This window comes from Clarias gariepinus, chromosome 18 (assembly GCF_024256425.1).
Source record: "Clarias gariepinus isolate MV-2021 ecotype Netherlands chromosome 18, CGAR_prim_01v2, whole genome shotgun sequence".
Classification (NCBI taxonomy): Eukaryota; Metazoa; Chordata; class Actinopteri; order Siluriformes; family Clariidae; genus Clarias; species Clarias gariepinus.
In genome coordinates, this window is record NC_071117.1 from 7,507,003 (window position 1) to 7,531,293 (window position 24,291).

The following is a 24,291-nucleotide window of genomic DNA, read 5'->3' on the forward strand; positions in this document are numbered from 1 at the left end:
ATGTCCTTTGGGAGACCATGGAGCTTGAAGACATGGGTGATCATTCTTCTGATCAACCATGTCTTGATTTCTGCAGTATCTTTGGCAGATGGGAGTTTTGGCAGAGGGAAAAGTGGGCTTCCTTGGAGAATTGATCTATCATGGTCATGATGCAAATGTGACCATTAGAAGATGGTAGCCCTGTGGCGAAGTTCAGTGCGATGTCGGACCAAGGGCAGTGTGGGAGGGCTAATAGACTGAGGAGACCTGCTGGGGCTGTATTGGTGTGCTTATGCCTTTCAAATGTCATATGCAGCCACAAAGCTGGAGAAGTCTTCCTTTAAAGTTGGCAAATGCAAACATATTGCTGGAGTTTGGAATGTGCCTATTCCAGCACCTGAGAGCATAGAGTCAGGGAACAAAGAGGCAGTTAGGAGGAATTTTACAAGCCCAGGTTCATGAGACAAGGCTTGCTGAATTGTAAACTGCCTGGATCCTGGGCAGTACGAAAGGGTAAAGTTGAACATGGTAATGAAGAGCACCAAGCCTGGTGAGAGTTGAGCCCCTTGGTGCTCTGGAGGTATTCTAGATTCTAGTGATCAGTACAGATAAAGAATGGGACCTCCGTGCCCTCTAACCAGTGTCTCGACTCCTCTAGGGCAAGCTTGATGGCTAAAAGCTCTTGATCACCGGTGCCATAGTTCAACTCATCAAGTGTCACGGAAAGTGATAAATGAGCAGGGGTTTAGCTTATTATCATTCGTGAATCTCTGGGACAGGGCTCCCTCTACCCCTACTGAAGGTGTCGACCTCAATGATAAATTGTCGTGACAGGTCTCTGTAGTACTTGGCAAATGTGGTGTCCGAGTTCCTCCGGGTCTTGAGAAAAGATTAGGATGTTGTCCAAATAGACAAACACTGAAGAGTTGAGAAAGTCCCTGAGTAGGTCGTTAATGAGAGCCTGGAAGACAGTGAGGGAATTGGCCAAACAGGACCACTAGGTATTCATAGTGTCCTGTAGGGCTGTTGAAGGCCATCTTCCACTAATCAGCCTCTCAAATGCGGATGAAGTGGTAGGTAAATAGCTTGGCTAAATAGTTTTACAGCAGTAGCCATTAGCGGACTAGGGTACCGGTTCTTCAAGGTGATGTCGTTCAGGCCCCTATAATTTATACAGGGATGAAGAGAACCATCTTTTTTTCCCGCAAAGTAGAACCCGGTCCCGGCTGGAGAGGAGAAAGAATGAATAATCCCTGCTGCAAGGGGTGATGTACTGGTCCACGGGTGACAAGGAGTTGAAATTGGTCTCCAATGGCAGTGCGGGGATTCCCAAGGCCTTAGCTGAGGCTGAATTAATTAATTTGCAGTCCGAACTTGAGTCAATCGGTGCCTGCACCAGGTGGGTCCTCTGTCCATGGTTGAGGAAGACGGGAAGTAGCTGGCATTGGTATGGGTGTCGTCCCCTAGAGGGACGACACCCTGAACTCAAAGCATCCTTCTCTTTATTGGACAGCTCTTGGGGAGATGGCCCACAGTAGAAGCAGGCACCCTTCACTCGGCAGCGCCATTGCTCCTCTGGTGAGATGTAGGTCCTATCCAGATGCATAGGTTTCTCCTGGTCACCTGTTCTTGGTGAGGGAGCCGTAAGCATTTATATCATGACTGACCTCTAAAGTCGGAGATGAGAATTCACCCAGCCAGCCAGATCCATGAGCTCTTGGAGCGAGGAAGGAACTCCCAAGTGACTAACTCATCCTAAAGTGTCTCTGACAGGCCCTCAAAGAACCCGTCACATAATGCCTGATTGTTCCACACACTTAAGATAGCAAGTGTCCAAAACTCAATGGCCATGGTGAAAATCATAGGCCAAATGAGAACGTCTCGGGTTACTTTGCTGTAACCTTGTTCCCTGAAAAAGTGGGAACGAGATGCTGCATAAAAATGCTATAGGAATGCACTTTGCGCGACTGGTTGTTGAAGCATGTGTGTCAAACACACCAAAAATTTTGGCAGATATAATCTCAGTCAGGTGATTTCATTTGATTAGGTGCACCTGGAGGTTATGAATAGGCATGAACCGGAAACATCCTCAGGTCAATTTTGTCTGAAAGGACATCCAGTCACGCATTCAATGCGGCATTGGAGTGAACATCTCATTCTCGCTTTTTCAGGGAACAGGGTTACAGCAAAGTGACCCGAGACGTTCCCTTTCAAAAGCTACACTTGATGATGCATAAAAACGCTATGGAAACAAGAATACCAACGCCCAGTGTTGTGTAGTGTGCGCACAGTCTCCCAAAGGGCTCAGACATAATTCTGGGATGCTAGCATTGCATGGACATCCAACTCTAATCTGACAAATGTGTGCAGAGAGGACCAACCTGCCGCATCACACACTTGGTGCAAGGGGAAGCCGACGCAGTGTCAAAGACCAGGGTGTGAACCACATAGAAAGGGTACGAAGCTCTTGGCGCATAACCCCCATTTCCTCTGGGGATTGGCCTTTGGATGAAATCCCCTGGGTCTCCACAACTTAAGCGGTCCCATGTGCAGAAGGTCCAAGGGTATCACCGTGGATACAGCTGCCATGAGACCTAACAGTCTCTAATGTATAAAAAGTTACTTTCTGGCCTACCTTGATCTCTTTTAGGATATTGAGAATGGATTCGACATGCGCAGGAGACAGCTGTGCCTGCATTGCAGTCATATCCCATGTGACACGCATAATATGTCATACTTGAGCAGGAAAGAAAACACTTTTCGTGGCGTTGAGTCTGAATCCTTCTTAGGCTGGCACAGAGAAATAAATCTGTGGTTCAGCATAGCTCCGCAAATGCCGCGTCATCGACAGACCCGCCAGTGCTCAGATCTCTCAGTATGTCAGCCTGGTATGCCTGCAAAGCCATTGTGTGCAGGGCAGCACCAGCCTGACCTACTGCTTGAAAAAGCTTTTCCCACCAACGAAGATGTAAGTCTACATGGCTAGATGGAGAGTGTGGATTTTTTCAGGGAGGATGAGCTCCCGGAAGAAAGATAGCCCGCAAGTGTTTCATCAATCTGGGGCATCATCATATAAAACCACACTTTTTGCATCAACGGCATTCAAACAAATCAATGTCAATAGCACAAAAACACGGGATGAATATGGCTTATTCCATGAAAGAGTTAACTCATCATGGAGGTCCCCAAGAAGGGGAGGGGCCATCATTGAGGATCCTTTTCCGGCCACCCGACAGAAACCTGTCGTCTAACTTTAAGCGTTTGGAGAATTTTTTTTTTTTTTTTTTTATAAATTTAGTCCTGTCCAATTCTTTTTTTCCCCGATTTTCTCCCCAATCTAGTCGTGGCCAATTACTCCCCGTCGCTAGGAGGCTCCCACACACATCAAGGCTACTACAACCACTCAGTCGGGAGGACGAAAGCTATCCCGTGTTTCCTCCGAACCACGTGACGCGAGCCGACCGCATCTTTTCGAACTGCTCGCTCACGCACCGTTAGGGGCGGAGTAACACACTCGGAGGAAAGCGCTAGCCGCTCCTTCCGTGTGCGCGAGCTCACAGACGCCCCTGATTGGCTGTAGAGCCGTGACTAATGTGGGAGCACAAGTACCTCTCATCCCTCCCCCCTGAGAGAGCTCGGCCAATCAGCTCTCTCTGTGCCTCCGGCTGTGAGAGGAAAACAGCATCACCCGGGGTTCGAACCAGCGATCTCCGGATGATAGGGCGAGCGCTTTACCACTGCGCCACTCGAAGGCCACGTTTGGAGATTTTTATTATTAATTTATTTATTTATTTACGGCAAATGGAGGTGTACGCGTTTGACAGCTCTTGATGGTGAGATCCGAAAAGGGCACCTTGACTCTCCAGCGCCGATCTCATGCGGTCAACATCTGCTGGATTCATGTCGCTGGCTGGATTATTCTGTCACAATGCTAAGTAGAACAAGGTGAATCCAAGCACAGATAAAGATTAAACATTAAACAGAAGCATGGTTGGAATGCCGAAACGAGGGTCAAACATGGGGGAGTCAGTGTAGCGTCAAAGCCAAATCTCAAAATGAGAACCATAGTCAAAAGAGGAAGTGTTAGATCTGTAACCGGGAAATCAATCAGCAAAGCAACTATCCAAAAAAAGATGAATTAAACTTGTGGCCAAAACAAGGAAGAGCAAGTTCAAAGCCAGGAAATCAAATAGTGAAGTGATAATCCAAATTGAGAGGCAAGAAATGAGATAACCAGAAAACAAAACAAACTTGGCAACATAAAGGCAATGAAACAAAACACGAGAGAATCTAACCAAAAACACTCAATAATCACAGTGCGTGCTTAAATGTTGGAGTAATCAGTGGAGAAATGAGAATCCGGTGTGCAGACGGGCGGAAATGGGGGCATGGGAAAGGACACACGATGGGCTAGGATAAATATAAGCACATGGGGAGTGTGACAGTGTGAAAAAAAATGGGCATAGAGGACATGAATCATGACAGTGATTAGTATACTGAAGATGCTAAATGCTTGGAACATTTACATTTAGGCATTTGGCAGACACCCTTATCTAGGGGCACTACATTTTTATCTCATAACCCATCTGAGCAGTTGAGGTTTAAGGGACTTGCTTAAGGGCCCAACAGTGGCAACTTGGTGGTTGTGGGGTTTGAACCTGGGATCTTCCGAACTGTAGTCCATTGCCTTAACCACTGAGCTACCCCTGGAAACAGACAAAAGAAAAAATGTTTTTTGCTGAGGTTGTTACATACACAACCAATTTTTAAATTGAATCTTTAGGTAGGGGAGAGCGGGGTAAGTTGTCACACTTTTCACAATGACCAACTTTTACTGAGCACCATACATCACAACGTAATAAATGTTTCACCAAATGAAAGAAGGAAGTCTCGGGCACATATGATGCATTCATTACATTTTCATATTATCTCATTACGGAGTTGTAGACTGTTGAATGGAGAATGTGCACTTGTGACAATTTGCCCCATCGGCAGGTAAGTTGTCACACTAGATTATCTTAAAATAAGAACACAAATACTTAATTGTGATTATTGATTTTAATTGTTAAATTCAAACCAAAACTGGAAATTTGATTTATGCCAAGAGAATTTGAAAAAAAAAACTATTATTTCAATCCAATTTACATTTTAATCAAAACATGTAGAAGTAAACTTTAGTTTGAACTTTAAACTCAAATGTTCTCTGGCTTGCACATAAATCCATCATAACTGAATAGAATGCTAAATAAGCAAATAATAATATTAGCAAATATTTAGCAAATAATGCTAAATAAAGCAAATAACTTGCTTTACTTAACATGTTACTTAACATCCTCTAAACAAAACAGATGCCCTATTTCTGATTAATTAGACTCAACTTCAGAGTCACAATTCTGGCACACATAAATTGCCTGGCCTGAGGTGCAAGCATCATGGGCCCATTTGTTGCATTTTACGCATTTTACCCAGGTCTCTTTTAGACGACAATGAATGATTTTTCTTCTTTTAGCTGCCTTGTTCTTCATAGGTCCAGATGTTCCCATCACCACCTCTGTCCCCCCCCCCCAACCCCCCGGGCTTCCCTCTCTTTTGAAACAGTCTTTTTCTAAATTTAGCCTTATTCCTTTCTTTTTCAAGTTGCTGCTTCACTGGCGTGTCGGTTAGAATTGCGTGTCGTTTTCTTCCTTTGCTGGATGGTTTTCAGCGGCCAGCTTTGGGATATGGCCGGATGTCCTCTGGAGTTGCTAGTCTGCTGTCAGTTATTTCAGTGCTGGATAAGGGTGAGCTGGTGATAGAGATGGTGCTGGAGCTTGGCAGTTCAGAGGTAGTGCATGTGACGACTTGCCCCAAAGTTAATGAGACAACTTGCCCCAAACTGACATTTATGCTAATTTTGGCTAAATGTCAGGGTTAGCTCAACATAGCACGTCAGCTAAAGTATCAAAAGACACGTTAATGTCTCCTTTATTTTGTGCAAAATAATCATTTGTAACATTCATACCTAACAAAGTTGTACTGAAGAAAATTTAAAGTGATTTATTTTTCCTTTTAGGTCAAAAAAATAAAAAAAATGTGCTCAGCTTAGATTAGAGCAGACTTGACCACATGTGAACAGGAGGTTGACTATAGAAAAAGAAGTCACAAAAAGTGGCTATTTCATTTTTGAGATAGAGCCTCTAGTGTTGGAGTTAAAAACAGTGTGACAACTTACCCGTGTGACAACTTACCCCGCTCTCCCCTACTTTGCAGCCTGTTGCAGTAAAACTTGTGTTCCTTCAATTTAGACTGCATAATTTATCTAAATCAACACCAATCTACATTACATGTCAGGACAACAAAATGTCTTTTTTCAAATTTTTCAAGCTTCAAGTGGAAATAGATGATCCGCGCCCAGCATATGCACCTAATGATGAAATTAAATTAAAACTTACCGCAAGTCCCCAGTCAAATGTATACCTGGTTGCTGTGGATAAGGGCGTCTACGTCCTCAATAACAAGAACAGACTCACTCAAACCAAGGTGAGTAATTGCTACTTAGAGTCAGCAGTGGACAAATTAGTAATATTTGGAAAATTCATATATGTATATGGAAAATGGCAAACACCAGATTTAAAAACAAGTTAAAATTACAGAGTGTTATGTGACTTATACAGCAAAAGCTGGGAAATATTTTGCTTTATTTTTTGTTATCTTCTATTTATTTTTGCCTTATTTTAAAAATGTACAAAATAGAGTGCTGGTTGCTCAGCTAAAAAACAAGGTAGAAAATAAATCAGTGGTTATGCTAATACATTTATGGTTTGTTCGCTTGTCGTAATGCATAACTGTGAAACTGTAACGATAAAAGCAAAAGACTGAATATTGTGTTGTTACTGTTCCCAAAAACAGATCTGGGACTCTGTTGAGGAGCATGACATTGGCTGTACTGCTGGTAGTGGTAAAGACAGCATGGGGGTTTTCTATGATGCAGGTCTGCTGTTTGTGTCAAATACTCAAATAAGGACTGCTGACCGAAGAGGTACGCTGTTCTGTATTGTTTTTGGTGAACTTGAGCACGTCAGAAAATGAACTTAAACTCTGTGTATACTCGCCTCACAGACGTGAAAAATATATACTTATAGAAAGCAAAATATCTGATTTTATATAAACTAATGGAAAACAATTTTAGACGTCTAATTTTAGACGATGTAATCCGTAATTCTACAAGTGAATTATAGGCGGGTCCACTGCTGCTGAGACGAAGAGATAACATGATCATCACTACAGCCGAACCCCAAAAAAAACACTGATTTATCAATGACTTATTAAAATGATCAGAGTCAGTCTCCTTGTTGTTTTTCCCCCACGCATTTATAATCATTAGTCTACTTCTGTCTGTGCGCTCTGGAAAACTTTATGCATGTGGTTGAGCGCTGATGAGACTACATAGGGAATTAAAGAGAAGGATCACGATGCCAAATCGAAATCCTGAGCCCTAACCTCATTTAAATTAAACGTTTAGAAAAGCATTTTTATTTGGATTATAAAAATAATCCTGCATCTGTTTTAGGTGTTTCAGCTGCCACTGTTCTTATGGCTCTGTCAGAGTAAATCATTCAGTAACGAGCCTGTAAATTTTCCATGTAAAACAGGAACATCTGTATGAATAAATTGATATGATTTAGCTATTGATCAGTGATTTATTTAAACGACTCAGTTCAGATGTAAGTAAATGCTCATTGCTGCGCTGTTTGGGGGAGGGATGTACTGATCACGTTTAGTGTGTGTGTGTGTGTAGTGTCAAAAGGTAACAATAGGTCTTACACATTCATGAAAAGTCATGTATTATTCAGTGAAACAGAGGCTCTGCTAAAAAAAGTTATGCACATCAGTCACTTTAACCCAAATAAAAAGTCTTTCTGAGTGTTATAATATAGTTATAATATAACAGTAAATGTACAAATGGTGCGCACTGACTACTAAACCTAAACCAACTAAATCCAAAAGGATTAACAAACCGAGATGCGTGTTTCTTAGCCCCATCCACGTTTTTTTTTTTTATATAAAAATACCAAAGAATATAATTGTGAAAAGAGTAATTAAAACAATGCAGTTCATGCTATCGTAAGGAAAATCTTAATTTCTTCCATTCCAGGGATTAAAAACGGTAACAATGTCAACTTTAGAATCTAGCATTCAGAAGATTAGATTTACACAAATTTAAAAAGCGGCCTGAATCACTGCAAGTCTTCAGAAGAGCCTCAAATCCAAGAGGGTCTTAAAGTGGGGAGGGGTACATTTCAGTTTATCTAAATGTGAAGGTGAGAACAGCTGATTCACACCTGGGAAGGGTGAATAATTTGCATGTAAATGTTGTCAGACATTGTAAAGCACACACAGTGACACTAAAATAACAACAACCCAGGATAAATAGGAATAAGAGGCCATGATTATACTGCACAAATATTATTTAGTACAACAAAATTCCACCATGCTTTCGAAAACTTTATGCGTGCAGTTGAGCGCTAATTAGACTACGTAGGAAATTAAAGAGGAGGAAGTAAACAATAGCCCATGTTTAGAAAATCATTTTTATTTAGACTATAAAATTTTTTACCTGCATTTATTTTTAGGAGAGCCAGCTGCCACTTTTTAGTTAGAAGTTTTCAATACAAATCTTATAATGCCCACATGACATCAAACATTCCCCTTGTTAATATTTTAAAGTAAACTGTTTTTTCAACCATTTAAACAATTAAACTATTTATTTTAGTATTTTAGCTATTACTGTTTCATTTATTTTAAAATAACATTAAAACAAGCACAATAAAACTATTTTAAATATTGTTGATTTGGAACCATGGCGGCACCATGAAGCACGGCGAGGTCTTACGGGGAAAAAATGGGAAGGAAAGGGTTAAAGGAGGGAGGTGGAAAGGAAGGAATGTGCATGTGCAGGTCTGGTTGGCGGACACTGTGGCAGCGTGGGCCCGCGACGGCAAGCAGTGACGCTGATCCGGAAGTGAGCGCGCAGCTGTCCTCGTCGCAGCAATCAAAGGCATACTCGCTTCTTTAAAGTCCATTTGCCTTGCTTGCATGCCACTCTTCCGCATTGTCGCGCGCGTGTCACAGTCACACTGCGTAGTAAAATTCACTGCAACCCAATAGACCATTAGCAAGGATGGCTCACCAACCGTGCCTAATTCCGCGTTCTTTCGCATATCTTAGGGGCAGGCTGCCTAATTAGTGAGCTTCGGAGTAAGTGAGGAGCGATATTGATTTGGGCGCACCCCCAAGCGCACACCGTGACAGGCTAAAAAACTGTTGTCCTCAAAAAAGGAAAAATGAACCGAAACTGTGTGTATACTTGCCTCACAGACATGAAAAAATATATACTTAAAGAAAGCGAAATATCTGCTTTTATATAACCTAATGGAAAAAAATGTAGACGATGTAATTCGTATTAAAAGTGTATTTTTGGCGCATCCACTGCTGCGGAGACAAGATGACATGATTACCTTCATCACCAAAGCCAAAACCAAAGAAATCACTAATTTATCAATGAATTTTTAAAATGGTCAGAGTCAGTCTGCTTGATGGTTTTTTCTGACGCATTCATAATCATTAGTCTACTTCTGCCGGTGCGCTCTGGAAAACTTTATGCATGCAGTTAAGCGCTGATTAGATTATGTAGGATCACGATGCCGAATCGAAATCCCGAGCCCAAACCTCATTTAAATTAAATTAACAAATATTCTAAGTATAAAACAATAGCCAACGTTTAGAAAATGTTTATAAACTGAAGCTTAAATCTCCAAAATCGTTAGGGCGTTTTTTATAAATAGACGCTATCTTTAATTACCAATGAAGGTTTTGAGCTGTATACACATGCATTTTTGTAATATTTTGAACATTTTGCAGGCTGCCATTTGGAGAAATGAGAGAATAAGTTGCGGTGGGGTCAAAATAACCCAATTTTTAATTGGTAAAAAAATAGCTCTTCTAATTTGATGGCATGGTAAAATAAAACTGTTATTATAAAAAGAAACCATGTCATAGCTGGTTACTATGGCATCCCAGGTGGTTTATAGGGTGTGAGTGGGCAGGACAGTCCATGTTTAATAAACTTTATAGTATGCTAATTGAGAAAAGTATGTTAATTAAAAAATGGTAAAGAAAAAAATGACAATTGCCATGTGCCTTGCTTTACAATTTTAAATCATTTATTATTTTTTTTTTGTATATGTTAAATGTTTAAAGCATTCAGAATTGTTATTTACTAAAATTATTTATAAAAATTAGAAATGCAATTAAACAAGGTGGGGCTAAATGGTAAATATAAACATTTTATACTATGTCCCTATAGCATTTTTTTTAATGAATTCTTTAGTAAACATGAGAACTAGTTCATAAGAATGAAGTCTCGCTCTACGCAACATCTACCTGACATGGTCCTCATTCTGACAATGAAACTATTGAAATAACAATTGTAGCCCTGAAACTATTGACTATTTGTGATCTAACTATCTATCTAATTTCATATGTTTTTTTATGTACTGTGTAAAATAAACTTTAAATAGCTATTCATTAAAATATTTGATTTGTTACAAATTTGCTAGAAAATTCTGGAATATATTCTTCAATATGAGAATATATATGAAAATAAAGAAATATATACAGTAACACATACAATAATTTCCCTCCTTTGTTCATCTTTACTTGAAGAGACCTCCTGTGCACATTCAAAAAGACAGCGGCGTGCCATCACCAAATCACAACTCCTGAACAACCTGGGTTAGTATACATTATAATTCCAACAGACTAAATGCTAAATTAAATTTAAATATGCACTTTGCCTGGCCAAAAAAATAGTAATATACTCAAATATTTAGTTTTATTTCCTTTACCTTTGTTTACAGCTTGCATTGTGGCATCCAAATCAAGTGTGAACATTATTTCCCATGCTGGGATATCTCTATGCAATCACAAAAGAAAACATCCATTATTATGTTAACCTTTGGGCATGATACATGAAGGGTGCATCACTTCATGTGTTTTCCTTTTTACCCTAAGATGCTTCATAACTCTAGGACGGGGTCAGTCTGGACTCATCAGGCCACATAAACTTTTTCTTAAGTTTAGTCCCAATCCTGTTAGTTCTCATCACGTGTGCTCTTACATTTTACATGCTCTGATTTATACTGTCCATTTTTATGATGCAACCTCACCAAGCTTTTAAGTGATCTCTGATCAAAGACATTCACGAGTTGTTGTTTTTTTCTGACCACTTTTCTATCTGGTCCATCCATTTATAATGCAATAATATAATCCATTTCCAGTCATTTAATCTCATTCTCCGTAGTTTTCTTTGTTTGACTCAGATCCTTCTAAAATGTCCAATTTTTTGGACAGGCAGTGTACTTTACAGTATATATCAAGTTTATAATCTAGCTTTATTTAATTATATTATTTATTTTAGTCCTTCATATGACGACCAATTTTTCCATGCAGTAAATGAGTACAATGCTACACTAAAGCAGTGCTGCAGGGATGGAATGGTGGAAAACTTTCTCGGGTACACCTGTGAACGAAGATCTGAGTATATTGTGGATGGAGCTGAATGCCGCAAAGCCTTCCTGAATTGTTGCCAAAAACTTGCTGATTTAAAAAAAGATGCTGTGCAGGGGGAGCTACATCTTGCCAGAAGTAAGTCTGTCTGTCTGTCTGTCTATCTATCTATCTATCTATCTAGTTGCTACAGATGTCACAACCTGCCCGAACATGTCTAAGCTATGAACTACATGTTGCTAAGCCAGCTTCTTCCCCCCCCCATATTCTGGGCTAGATTTTACTTTTTAATGCCTCAGTCACCACTCTCAGCACACCTATTGCCATTTTGGTCTTTATCATTTCCCCTATATACGACACTCCAAAACCTTAGATGTATCACAAACTATCATTGGTTAAGGCATTGGACTACAATTCAGAAGGTCCCAGGTTCAATTCCCCAGACCACCGAATTATCCATGTTGAACCCTTTAGCAAGACCCTTAATCCTCACCTGCTCAGATGTATGATAAGATCAAAATGTAAGTCGATCTGGGTAAATGCCTTACCTAATTACATTGCCTAAATGTACTAGACAAGAACCTGTCCTGTCTTAAAGGTCCCCAAGGACAATAAACTCCAATGTGTTCCTTTTTTACTCATTGCATCTTTCCGACTGAAAGCAATTATGACTAAGGAGACCATGAACTGCTGCTTAATAAGATGTTATCTCAGAGCATGCGCTGACCAGCTAGCAATAACATTCACAGTAATATTCAATCTCTCCTTATCCCAATCAGTAATCCCCAACATTATCGTAATTTATAATTCCTGCCTGCCTCAACAGGTTTTGCCCTGTAGCCTTGACCTTAGTTGTGATGAAGTGCTTTGAAAATTTATCATCACTTCATTTCCAGACACACTGAACCCATTACTGTTTGCATATCGTCCAACACAATCGACAGAAAATGCTATCTCACAACTTTCTACATGCAACACTGACCCACCTGGACACTAGGAAGGGGAATTATGTTAAAATGCTGATTGTTGCCTACAGTTAAGCGTTGAAATTATAAACCTATAATTCCCATCACACTCAACACCACGCTGGAGGATCTGGACCCCCAACTTTCTGGGCATACATGTCATATCCTTCCTCACCCTCAGCACTGAAGTCCCCTCAGGGTTGTGTCATCAACACAGAGAGACTGAGGAGGAGGAGGTTCTTCCCACAGGCTCTTCAGGGCACTCAGGAACAGCACTTAAAATAAAATTAACTGGACTTACCTTTGTTTCCTTCATGCTTGTATTGGAGCACATCACATTACTTACCACATTTCATAATTGCACTACTGATCATATACATGTCTTGTTCTTGCTTCCACAAAATGAGAAATAAATTGCATTTTTAAGCATGGACAATAACACGGCTACTGACACACACATCACTTCATTCCATACCTCATGTTGCACTCATACTGCTGCTGTCACACTGACATGCCATACAGTATCTTACTACATTATTCACATCCTGTGCAATTTATACATTCTATATAAGTTTTTCTTATGTAAAGATTCTCAGTCATCCAGGTGAGGTTATCTGGAAGTTAAGTCATGTCAACTGTACTTCTTTCTTGTTAGGTAGATATGTTTTACTACTCATCCAGGTAGCTTCTTTAGTCTAAGGTAATTTTCTCATATTTAAGGTCAAAGGATCCTTCCCTGTTAGAAAAGGCTCATTGTGTGAACAATGGAAGGGGGTGGGGGGTAGTGGGAGTGGGAGTCATTAGAAAATGTAGGTGAGAACTGTTAAGAAAAAGCAATAATAGATTAGGGAGATTCATTGATGTGTAACAATCGGAGAGATTAAAGGGAACATCCTAAAGTGTGGCTTTCTTGGTGAACCTGTGAAAAGGTCTTGATCTTCTTGAGGATAGATAAAAGGGCAGCATGACAAATAGGAGACTGGTTGTGCCAAAGATATTCACCTCTGTTAAAAGAAAGATTTCCATGTGAACATAGATAGCTTCTTTTACACACTCTCGGACCATCTAGTCTCTCTGTTCAAAATTCAAGATGTTAAGGTTTTTTCATTGAGTCTGGGTCTCAGCTCTCTCTGCCATCCTACTTTTGGATCTGGAAGCTATTTTACTGAAGGCCCACTTAGGATATCTGCAGGTCTTGAGCGCTGTCTTCAGATGCTTGTGTTGTTTCTGTTTGGCTTCAATGAAGGTGGGGATGTTCTCAGCTCTGAGAGTGTGTTGTGTTGTAGTGGATGGTGGTGAATTCAAACTGCAAGTATTAGTCTGTGTGTGGATTTTTAGTAGACCTCTGTTTTATCTTTGTCTCCCTATGAGTACTACACAGCCCAGTAAGACAAACCTGTAGTCCTTAGTTTTTTCCCCCCTGGTGAACTAGATATTTGTATGAATAGTGTTAATATGCTGTGTGAAGGTCTGTACTTCCTGAATCTTAATCTTCACCTAGAATCTTAGGCCTTGTTCACACGGGCGTTAAATTTTTTGGATAAACAAACATGCTCTGAACGTCCTAGACGTTTATGTTGCATTTTGTAGTGGCGCTCGATTGACTTCTACACTGGCGTTCGTTTGGCTCTGTCTAACGCCAGCCTGCAGCCCAAATTGTAGTTTGTGTGTTAACCTGTGGAACTGGATTGTGAAAGCCCTTGTCGTTTTATTTAACGTGCCTCCTTTTAATATGGACCATTTTGCAATATTAGACATTAATCTTCGTGTTTTAAAAACACATCGACGTAGGGAGAGAAAGAATTGCCGCCGCTACTGGGTTCACCCTCTCACTGCACAACGTCAGATTAAAGGAAGTTTTTTTGTTGTTTATGAAGAAATGCGAAAATTTCTGTGCAAGTTTTTCAATTACTGTCGGATGTCAGTTTCCACTTTTGCTTGTCTACTGCAGCTGGTGCAATGCCACATATTTATTTAGCTTTTTTCCGCATTTCCCTATGTATAGCATGTGGGATCATGGGATATATCCAGGCCTCCGAAGCGTAAAAGGAACGCGAAGAAAACGCACTAGAAGCATTTACCTTGTGTTCTTTGGGATTTGAACGGCAAGAAAAAGCTGCATGCAACGTTTGTTTTGACGCCGTATAAACGCGCAGCCCGTGTGAACACTCTCATTGACTTCTATATGTAGAAAACCCTTGGCACTTGATTCGTGCTCATCGGATGCTACAAACGCCAGAAAAATGCTTGATTTTAACGCCAGTGTAAACAAGGCCTTAATCTTTATCTGCTTATCTAAGCCAGTAAGTTGGAGCAATCCCCAGGAAGGAGTTGAGTGTTTTCTTTTCTACTTTCTTCATGTGTAGGTTAGCCACAATGGGCAACACTACACAGCCATGTTTTTGTCTGTAGAAGTTATCTCTGTAAGTAGAGAGCAGATCTGGTGGCCTTGTCTCAGTTGAGAGCTTTTAGAGCCAATCTTTCCCGCAAGGTAAAGTTGGAGTTTTTCTGCTACTTATAGGTTGTTGTTGTAGATAGCAGATTTTGCAGGTTATAAATAGGAGTGAACCGGGAACATTCCTTAGATTGATTTGTCTGAACGGACGTCCGGTCACATAGGCAGTGCGGCATTGGGACGCAGCATCTCGTTCCCGCCTTTTCAAGGAACAGGGTTACAGCAAAGTAACTCGAGACGTTCCCTTTCAAAGGCTACACTCAATGCTGCATGAAAATGCTATGGGAACGAGAGTACCAACGCCGCCGCACTGCAAGTGTCTGGACCCCAAGGTTGTGTAGCGTGTGCGAGGCCGAGAAGGTCTCAGAACTATGTCTGGGAAGCTGACTCGAGGACCCGTGAGCCCAGAGTGGCGTGAACTTTCAGACTATAAAATTTAACAAATGTGTGCGGAGGTACCAACCCACCGCATCACACACTTGCTGCAGGGGAATACCTCCTGCTAGTGCAATAGATGAAGCAATTCCCCTGGTTGAATGAGCCCTGATTCCTAGAGGTGAAGTGAGCCCACTCGTCTCATAGGAGAGAGCAATAACATCTCTCACCCAGTGTGAGAAGGTCTGTGTAGTGGCGGCCGCCCCCCGGTTGCGGACTCCATAGCATATAAAAAGCTGTTCTGACTTACGCCACTGGCTAGTGCAGTGGACGTAAATCTAAAGAGCACATACTGGACACAGTAGGTGACGTTTCTCCTGCTCCGAAGCTGTGAAAGGCGGAGGGCAGAAGGCTTCAATAACAATAGGGTGCATAATTGAGAATGTAACTTTCGGAAGATAGTTCGGGTGAGGATGCAAAATGGCCTTGACTAGCCCAGGGGCAAAGTCTAGGCAGGATAGAGAGACTGACAAGGCGCGCAGATCTCCAATCCTCTTTAGAGAGGTAATGGTCATCAGAAAAACCATCTTAAGGGTCAGAAACCTGTAAGGCGCTTCAAAAGGGGTGTCAATTAGACCTTCGAGCACAATAGATAAATTCCACAAAGGGGCCGTGGCTCTAGTGGGTGGTTTCAACCGTTTAGCTCCATGAATGAAACGAGCAACTAAAGGGTGTTTTCCCACAGTAACCCCCTCGATCGTAAGAGGCACAAACCGTGTTGACGGACCCTTGCCAGGACACCCAGGAGCAGAGGAAATGCATAAAGGCATAAATTGGGCCACGTATGGGCCATCGTGTCCAGACCCAGGGGAGCTGGACGAGTCAGAGAGTAGTAGAGGGGACATTGTGCTGACTTTTGGGAGGCAAAGAGGTCCACCTCTGCTGTAAAGAATCTTTCCCAGATTTGACTGACCACTTCGGAGTGGAGCCTCCATTTCCCCTGTGTCACACCTGTCTGAACAGTAAATCTGCTTCCACATTCATGTGTCCTGTAATGTAAATCGCCCTGAGGGACAGGAACTTGTCCTGTGCCCAGAGCAGAACTTGATGCGCTAGCTCGTTCAAGCGGCGCGAGTGCAGTCCGCCCTGGCAATTTATGTAGGAGACTATCGATGTGTTGTCCACCCGCACTAGAACATGGTGGCCTCTTAACTGCTGGGGGAAGTGCTGTAGGGCCAAAAATAGAGCCATCAATTTGAGGCAATTGATGGCCGTGCGAGAAGATGGCCTCTCCTATCCAAGACCGCACCCCAGCATCTTAGCCACAACTGAAAAGTTCTCATGTGCAAAAGGCCCAAAGGTATCACCTTAAATGCAGCTGCCATGAGGCCTAAACATCTTTAAAAGAAATGTACAGTCACTTTCTAGTCTAGACTGATTTCCTTCAGGGCGTTGAGGATGGATTCGATACGAGCGGGAGACAATTGTTCCCGCATAGTGGTCGAGTCCCACCTGACACCCAAGTATGTTGTCATCTGAGCCGGAAGGAGAACGCTTTTTGTAGCGTTGAGTCTCAATCCTAGCAAATGAAGATGAGCCAGGACGACATCCCGATGTTAAAGCGCTAGCTGCTGAGACTGGGCCAGGATCAGCCAGTCGTCTATGTAATTGAGAACACGGATGCCCTGCAGTCGCAAGGAAGCCAGGACTGCATCCATACATTTTGTGCGGGGTGATAGAGCTAGACCAAATGGAAGGACCCGATACTGGTAAGCTTTTCCCCCGAAAGCGAACCTCAGGACTTTCCTGTGTTGTGGCAAAATTTCGATGTGAAAGTATGCGTCCTTCAAGTCTATTGTCACAAACCAATCCCCTGGTTAGATTTGTGAAACAATAATTTTGACAGTTAACATCTTGAATCTGTACTTTTTGAGAAAAAAAAGTCCGCGAAAATCCAGGATTGGACGCAGCCCCCCGACTTTCTTGGGGACCAAGAAATAACAACTGTAGTAACCTGACTCTATGTCAGGAGGAGGAACCTGTTCTATGGCTTCCTTTCTCCAGCAACCCCTGGAGTTCAGAATTCAGCAGATGCGCCCTTTCTGGTATCATGGAAGTGGAGACCACGCTGTTGAAACGTGGAGGGAGTTGTGCAAACTGAATCCTGTAGCCTTTTTCTACAGTCTTTAACACCCAGGGAGATATGCTGGCAGTAGCTTCCACATTGCCAGCTCCTTCAAAAGGGGTACCAGTTTAAGTACTTCGGCTGCACGGGGGGGGGGGGGGGGGATTGTTAGTGGTTCGGCATCCTGGAATATCCTGGAATAGAGCAGGATATGACCGAAGGACTAACATGCTGTTGGAGAGCGTTGTTGTCCAAAACACCAAAGGCGGCGAACACCGACCCCCGGGGGGTGTCCGGGGGGGCATGCTCTTATGGGAAAGAATGTTACGTGCCCCTCCCAGGGGGCCCTTCCTTGCACACCATGGTGTCGGCCCCCCGTCTCGACCAGATCTGTTTCTCGCCAGACGAGATGCGCAGAAGGAGAGTGTTAGCAGCCGGTCACCCACCCTCCCCCCCCCATCCCCCCTTCAATACCATACAGTGGTGTGAAAAACTATTTGCCCCCCTCCTGATTTCTTATTCAAAAAGTAATTGCCCCCTGAACCTAATAACTGGTTAGGCCACCCTTAGCAGCAATAACTGCAATCAAGCGTTTGCGATAACTTGCAACGAGTCTTTTTCAGCGCTCTGGAGGAAATTTGGCCCACTCATCTTTGCAGAATTGTTGTAATTCAGCTTTATTTGAGGGTTTTCTAGCATGAACCGCCTTTTTAAGGTCATGCCACAACATCTCAATAGGATTCAGGTCAGGACTTTGACTAGGCCACTCCAAAGTCTTCATTTTGTTTTTCTTTAGCCATTCAGAGGTGGATTTGCTAGTGTGTTTTGGGTCATTGTCCTGCTGCAGCACCCAAGATCGCTTCAGCTTGAGTTGACGAACAGATGGCTGGACATTCTGCTTCAGGATTTTTTGGTAGACAGTAGAATTCGAGGTTCCATCTATCACAGTAAGCCTTCCAGGTCCTGAAGCAGCAAAACAACCCCAGACCATCACACTACCACCACCATATTTTACTGTTGGTATGATGTTTTTTTTCTGAAATGCTGTGTTACTTTTACGCCAGATGTAACGGGACACGCACCTTCCAAAAAGTTCAACTTTTGTCTCGTCGGTCCACAAGGAATTTTTCCAAAAGTCTTGGCAATCATTGAGATGTTTTTTAGCAAAATTGAGACAAGCCTTAATGTTCTTTTTGCTTAAAAGTGGTTTGCACCTTGGAAATCTGCCATGCAGGCCATTTTTGCCCAGTCTCTATCTTATGGTGGAGTCGTGAACACTGACCTTAATTGAGGCAAGTAAGGCCTGCAGTTCTTTAGATGTTGTCCTGGGGTCTTTTGTGGCCTCTCAGGTAAGTTGTCTCTGCGCTCTTGGGGTAATTTTGGTCGGCCGGCCACTCCTGGGAAGGTTCACCACTGTTCCATGTTTTTGCCATTTTTGCCATTTGTGGATAATGGCTTTATAACCTTTACCAGCCTGATAGATCTCAATTGCTTTTGTTCTCATTTGTTCCTGAATTTCTTTGGATCTTGGCATGATGTCTAGCTTTTGAGGTGCTTTTGGTCTACTTCTCTGTGTCAGGTAGCTCCTATTTAAGTGATTTCTTGATTAAAACAGGTGTGGCAGTAATCAGGCCTGGGGGTGACTACAGAAATTGAACTCAGGTGTGATAAACCACAGTTAAGTTATTTTTTAACAGGGGGGCAATCACTTTTTCACACAGGGCCATGTAGATTTGGAGTTTTTTTTTCTCCCTTAATAACGTAAACCTTCATTTAAAAACTGCATTTTGTGTTCAATTATGTTATTTTTGACTAATAGTTAACGGTTTTTGATGAGCAGAAACATTTAAGTGTGACAAACATGCAAAAGAATAAGAAATCAGGAAAATCAGGCAAATAGTTTTTCACACCACTGTAGGTCAGGTGCACACACATGTTTAACACATATATACCTGTTTATAAGACCCAATCACTTCCATTATGCTACAGGCCATCTCAAAAGCCCTGCTCCCATTCGTCACAACTATCACCAACCTTATCATCTGGTCTGTTCCTGCTCCATTTAAGAAGGCAAGAGTTATTTTCATCCTCAGGAAAACCCTGCCTGAATCCAGGAGTCATTAATAATTATTCCCTAGTATAACTCTTTTCTTTCTCCTTTCTTTTTTCTTTATAATATTCTTGAATGCACTGTTTACAATCAAATACCTCTTTATCTCTAGGAATCTCTAGTATCTCAAGTATGATTACTTGAGGAAATGACTATTATTAGCGTAAGAGCTGTCCAATACATTACTAAAACCTTCAACTTCTTTGAAGAAATGTTGTCAGAAAAAATTATAAATGGAGATCACTTAAACCCTTAGCAAGGATGCATGGTAAACAATTGACAGTAGAAATCACATGTTTCATAGTCCAAGTAAGAGAATTTCCACTTGCACAATGTGACAAAAACTCACAGGATTGGGAATAAACAGCTGTGTGGTCATTAAAAAACACTTAGATTTGCTATGGAGCATACCAATTGGATTTAGGCAATGGAAAAATATATATCTAGATTTCTTTAAAACTGGATAGTTAAGTCTATTTACTTATTTTCTGAGATAAAACAGTCACTACAAAGATTTAAATTTTTTATTAGCTCTTCAGATTATTTATCCAATAAATAATTACCAATTTACCAAATTACCAGTAACCAAAACTGACTTCTATTGACTTTTAATAGTATGCAAATAATTCAACAGTAAACACTATAGTACACATTAAACTCTAAAGTAAACACTCCTTAATGAACACTCCTAATTTGACATGTCAGAATGTAAAATATTTTTTACTTTTTAGCTTGGTCCCAAAATTTGCCACAATTTATGCCTTCTGTTTTTCAACCAGATGGCATGGCTGATGTCACAGTGATGTGTATTGCTTAGCAATCTAGATAATAATTTGTACTGTTATAGTATCAATAATATGAATAATATAAACAATTTACGAAATGTTATAAAACATGATACATGTTATAAATACAGAATTTTTATATAATTTAAGGTGAAGAAGACGAGGTAAACGATCTGTCTGATGAAATTACATCACGCTCAAACTTCCCAGAAAGCTGGATGTGGGATAAAGTAGAGATTACCAACTGTGGAGCAAATAAAAAATGGTGAGTAGACAATTAGTTCTATTGCAGCATTATTTGCGCTTTTCACACATTTTTGCAAAAGGTTATTGTATATCTTTATTAATAATAATTATCATTCTAAAAGAATTATTGTAAAAAATATGGTGAATTCAGAAAGGAAACCATTACTGTGCAAGCCTCAACATAAGCAGCATGTGCTAGATTGCTTACCCAATTCTTTCGCAAATATTATTAGGCTTGCCAGTCAGTCAGCAGTCAGCCAGGTGAGCATATTAACACAAATGCTCTGTGCTCAATTTTGGATTGATTTGAGGTTAAATGTGCATTCCCTCTCCGTATCTCTATTGCTCTGTTTGTTGATTGATTTATCTAATTTTTTCAGAGGTCAATAATTCATTTATATTTAAAAAATGACTCACTGTCACTTGTTATTTTTTTATTAATTATGGAAAATTCCAATAGTGGTTACCAAGTAACTGGACCCAACTTTTCTCAGTTTTGTGAGTCAAGTGTGAATGGGGGTTTATGGACACCTACTGTAACAGTAGGTTCAGACATCATGTGGCTGAATGTAGTCCATCTGCATTTGAAATTCCTTTTTTAGGCTTGAATGGTTTCTTCCAAAATAGATAAACAGTTCTTTTCACTTCCCATAGCAACAACTTAAGTGGGAGTTTCTACGACTGCCCTGACTTCCGACTTTTTCTAGAATTAAGATGCTTTAGGCCACAGAGACCTACTTGGGGTTCTAAGATAACTGGCAATTATTTCTTTAAATGGCTTTGGCTAGTAGAACCCTGACTGCTTCTTCATCACTTATAGATTGATATAACGTTTTGGCCTTCTCAAACAGTCTGCCTATGTGATAACTTAATTATTTATTAATGGCTTAGACACAGCACATTATTGGTGGTCGTTTCCTAGGATCTGATAGGCAGAGTACTGATTCTAAAAGGTACATGCTGACTTTACGCATCATGGTTTTAGGAGCCAGGTACATTCCTATTTGTAATACAGCCAATTTAACAGTCATTTTAAAAGGTCAGAAATTAAAGAATGATTGAAGTGAGTATCCTCGAGGCCTACCTTTTCATTATTCATCACTTCAAACAAAAATATTTGTCAAATTGCCCTGTTAATAAACTTTCCTCGCATGAGTTGTTGACCAGACTACTATTTTTCTATTCAAATTAATTTATTTATATAGTGCTTTTAACAATGGCTATTGCCTCAAAGCAGCTTCACAAAATTAAAAGAAAATGGAAATGTGTATGAGTGAAAAAAAAATGTGTATAGATCACAATGCTCAGATTGGCCCTGATGAGCAAGCTGAGGGCAACAGTGATGGTGGAAAGGAAAAACTAAAAAAATGGAAACTTTGAGAGGAACCAAACTCAACAGGGAACCCATTTGGGTGATACCAGATAGCAGATACCAGATAGATAGGAATTGTTTTTTTCCCGATATACAGTATTGTGTAATTAGGCAGCTGAAAGTTCAATATAACACAAGATGTCAAGTTTACAAGGAGTCCATTTCGGGACCAGGATGGCACCAGGATAAGTCAGACAGGTGCAGAGGAGTATGAGGTTCTGGAATAAATTATGTGTATGCTAAATAGATATGTCTGCAGGCTACTTTTATTCTGGGAGACTGTGTCTGTGAGCCTCAAACACTGTCATAAAGGTGTCCTGGCGGCTGGGCAACTTTCCCCGGCTGGGCGGAACTGGCCGTGACATAACCCTCCTGGCGGCCTTTTCCTCTTCGGCGGCAGGGTCATCATAATCCAGCTCTATTTATTTTTGAACCTTGAAGAGCTGCGGGAGCTCTGGCAGTGAGCTCACGGTTGTCCTTGTAGCAGCGATCAGAGGCGTCCTCGCCTCTTTGAAGTCCCTGGGGCGCGTTCCATTGCCCTGCTTGCATGCTGCTCTTCTGCATTGTAATGCACGCACTCTTACCATGTCGCACCCACACCACGTAGTAAAGTCCAGTCTCTCAACAGACCCCGAACTACACTCCTTGCTGTGTTTATAGCGTGTGTTTTTAGCCCGCGATTATTAGCAGGGATGGCTCACCAGCCATGACTAATTCCACGGCCCTAATTTCTAATTCCATTGTTAACTACTAATACCCTTATCTCACCTTGGGTTTGCACGGTAGCCCGAAGTACGGTTCATCATGATTCACAGTGAGTTTTGGCACTGTGATTAGGTTTCCATCTTTCCGTGCGCCCGTCCTCACATAATCAAACCACATAGATGAGATAGGGATATATCAGCAGAAATAACAGAGGGAGGCGGGTTATCGGCAGCGGAGCTTTAAGGACAACTTTACACACTTCACACACACACTTCACACTAATGGATTGAGAATGACTGCTGTTTGGCTCATGGATTACATAAATTGTCTGAATAACAGATTACATTTTTGAAAAAAAACGTAATCGTTTGTCTTCTCAACACACTGTGTGCTCTTCTCGCGAAGTTTGATCTGATATTTCCGTTTTTATAGTGACAAGATCTCTTTGGTTTATCTCAACATGATTGAATCTTATACATGTTAAGTTGTTGAATTTCATGCAAATACAACATAATTGTTGTTCACAACATAATTCATGTTCATATTGGAAACATGAAATTATTATGTACAAAACATATTACATTTTAGTACATGTAACAGGTAGCCAATGTTATTTTTTTGGGGTGTACTTATTTCCCCCACTGTACTGTATATACAGGACTTTTGAATGTGCAGGATAACAGAACACAGTTACAGTATGAGCCTAAAACTCCCTTTATTTCTCTATATAATCCTCCGCTACACTTATACACTTATACGTTTGTTTCACTGGTGCTTGGACAACATCTCACTATGCTGGAGCCATGATCAGACTGCCTGTTTCACATCTGAAATGCTGGCCTTCCAGGAACTCTTTTAACCTCTTTTAAATCTAACCTGCAGCTAGGTGTCCCATCACCAAACTAGAATTTTTCTGTAAATGTCAAATCAATTTGACTTGAAAAATTACCATACATATCACCCTAACAACTGTTGTACATGTCCTAGACACACAAGAACTGTGGTAAATTTGATGCAAAATGTTTATGCAAGCAGCCCATTATACATAATAATAATAATAATAAGAAGAAGAAGAGTAAGAATAAAAAGACATCTCACACCATGTGACAATAAATATCACATGAGATTATTGTTTCTGTACACAGTGACTCTGTTCATGTAAAAAACGATCAGACCCTTCCAGATTCAATCACCACGTGGGTGATCACTGCTGTTAGCATTTCAGATGATGATGGTGAGTGTGTTCAAATTTATAAAGCTTCTACAATCAGGTAAGAACTTATTCAATATGAGAAAAGAAGCATGTAAATACACTTTCTACATACTGTTACATTTATTGTCTAACTTATAAGCTAAGCTTCAGGAAGGAAATACTTATTGCTTTCTGTTTTTCATAGGTATTTGTGTGGCAGATCCATATGAGGTGCTAGTTAAGAAGGAGTTCTTTGTTGATCTGAAATTGCCTTACTCTGCTGCAGTCAACGAGCAAATAGAAATCAAAGCAATTATTTATAACTTAGAAAACACTCGACTTAAAAAGGTTGTTTTTCCTTAAGACATCTTTTAAATATCTGTTTTCTTTTAGAATATTACACTCAGCTGACACTCACCAGTCATCAATAACTAT

At 40.9% G+C, this 24,291-nt stretch overlaps 1 pseudogene; it reads left to right on the top strand.

The window, feature by feature from the left end:
• Positions 1 to 24,291, top strand: part of LOC128506404 (complement C3-like) — a 70,253-nt pseudogene that overhangs the window by 15,305 nt on the left and 30,657 nt on the right.